Here is a 2852-nt window from a genome sequence, read left to right as displayed (position 1 = left end):
GGCCCTGACAATCTTCACCCCAGGGTACTCAAGGAGCTGGTGAGCATCATAGCCCAGCCTCTAGCACGGATCTTTGAAAACTCTTGGCGCTCTGGTGTAGTGCCCGAAGACTGGAAGAAGGCCACTGTGGTGCCTATCTTCAAGAAAGGGAGGAAAGTGGATCCGGCAAACTATAGGCCCATCAGCTTGACCTCTATCCCAGGGAAGATCTTAGAAAAGTTTATTAAAGAGGCCATCCTTAATGGACTGGCCCATGCCAACATCCTGAGGGATAGCCAGCACGGGTTTGTTGTGGGTAGGTCTTGCTTGACCAATCTTATTTCCTTTTACGACCTATCACCCGGACAAGGGAGAAGAGATTGATGTCATATATCTTGACTTCAAAAAAGCCTTCAATCTGGTATCCCATGATCACTTCTTGGCAAAACTGGCCAATTGTGGCCTTGGGTCCACCAGGACCTGCCGGCTGGGAAATTGGCTCCGTGGTCAGACCCAGAGGGTGGTAATTGACGGAAGTCAATCGTCATGGTGCCCTGTGACCAGTGGGGTCCACCAAGGCTCTGTCCTTGGACCCATATTGTTCAACATCTTCATTAATGATGTGGACACTGGAGTCAGAAGCGGACTGGCCAAGTTCACTGATGACACCAAACTTTGGGCAAAGCATCCACACCAGAAGACAGGAGGGCGATCCAGGCTGACCTGGACAGGCTCAGCAAATAGGCGGATGAGAACCTGATGGTATTAACGCCGATAAATGCAAGGTTCTCCACCTTGGGAAAAAAACCCCGCAGCATCCTTATAGGCTCGGCAGTGCTACGCTGGCTAGTACTACGGAAAAAAGAGACTTGGGGGTCATCATTGACCACAAGATGAACATGAGCCTGCATGAGTTCATGTGATGCTGCGGCTAGTAAAGCAATCAAAATGCTGGCTTGCATCCATAGATGCTTCTCAGGCAAATCCCGGGATGTCATTCGCCCCTTGTACTCAGCCTTGGTGAGGCTGCAGCTGGAGTACTGCGTCCAATTTTGGGCCCCACAACTCAAAAAGGATGTGGAGAAGCTTGAAAGAGTCCAGGGAAGAGCCATGCGCATGATCAGAGGTCAGGAAAACAGACCTTACGACAAGCTGAGAACCATGGGGCTCTTGAGTCTGGAAAAGTGCAGGCTCAGGCAGGGGTGATCTGATGGCCACCTATAAGTTTATCAGGGGTGACCACCAGTGTCTGGGGGAACGTTTGTTCACCAGAGCGCCCCAAGGGATGATGAGGTTGAACGGTTATAAACTACTGCAAGACCATTTCAGGCTGGACATAAGGAAGAAATTCTTTACTATCCAAGCCCCCAAGGTCTGGAATAGCCTGCCATCGGAGGTGGCTCAAGCACCTACATTGAACACCTTCAAGAGTAAATTGGATGCTTATCTTGCTGGGATCCTATGACCCCAGCTGACTTCCCTTCCCTTCTGGTGGGGGGCTGGACTCGATGATCTTCCGAGGTCCCTTCCAGCCCTAATGTCTATGAAATCTATGAAATACAAATTGTGACCTCTGATTTCAGGCACAACACAGTTGCATATGTGCATTAGCAAAGCATGTGTTCTGAGGGAAGGCACATGAGAATGAAGTTCAAGTCCTCTGCTGAAGTGTGAGTTAGTGGAATGCATTACGTGCTCCACATTAGTATTACGTCTTATTCTGTGGGAGGCAGAAAGGATGTTTGAAGATGAAAGCTCTGCTAATGGGAGTTATTAATGGGTGTGTGCCTGGCAAGACTTGTTATCAAAGATTCCTTGATCATGACCCCTGAATGTGAGGCTTAGGTGGACCCAACCTCCCACAGAAACCACAGACAACCCTCATATTGGTTCCCTTCTTCCATGGTCTCTTAGATTTATCTGGATGGTAGGGGAAGCCAATGTAACATCAAGCTCTCTGTATACATTCCCTACCATCTACCAGTTTTGCGATATCCCCACTGGGAACGTTCTTCCTTTATTTGCTGGCATTGCCAAGCTAACAGGCTTTCTCTGGCTCATCATAACAGCTAAGCTGGAGGTCACTGGCTATTCAGAAAAGTTTCTGAGGAGCGAGGATGCCTCAAGCTTAGATGGTTTAAGGGAAATGTGTCATGACTTCTCTGTGCAGCCTCTTCTAGTCTTCAACTTACTGACCTATTCCTTTGTAAACAAGAAGTAATCAGAAGAGCAAGTGGTGCTTCTCAGCATAGTTTCTGGCAGTTCTAAGAAAAAGAGTTATGTATTTAAAAATAATACATTTTGATCTGTTACCCTTATAGCATTGGAGATTCTGCATCTGAAATAAAGAGGAAGTACATTTCAGAGATGTTTTTGAGGTTTATGTGGAACTCAGTATGAAGTAAGAAACTCAACACCACCAATACAAAATGCTTCCCTTAAAAAAGACAACTAACCTGAGTTACAAAGGACTATAAATGGTAAATCAAGATGGACTCTTAACTATCGTGGCACATTTACACTTTCATATTGTTACTTTTACAACTAGCAAAGGCTGCTGCTGCTTATGTCATGTTCCCCTCTTGACATTCTGGATTTGTGTTACTAAGCCATAGACCAGCCTGGGAAGACTGCTGCAACTTGAGCCCAAATCCTAGGACTGAGCACAAATCCTGAGGGTGGGGGGGCGGGGAGGAATATGATGGTGGAGGGTAGTGACATACTGGTGCCCTGCCCCTGCCCATTCTGTTGCCCCTCACTGACAAGCCACACCCCCCCAACCCTGCCAGTGCCCCCCACCCCTTGCTGGTGCCCTTCACTACCAACCCGCAGCCCCCTGGCGCTGCCAGTGCCCTGCACACACAACCCACAGT

The sequence above is a fragment of the Alligator sinensis genome, unplaced genomic scaffold, assembly GCF_000455745.1.
Source record: "Alligator sinensis unplaced genomic scaffold, ASM45574v1 scaffold290_1, whole genome shotgun sequence".
Classification (NCBI taxonomy): domain Eukaryota; kingdom Metazoa; phylum Chordata; order Crocodylia; family Alligatoridae; genus Alligator; species Alligator sinensis.
Note: the sequence above shows the minus strand (reverse complement) of the source record.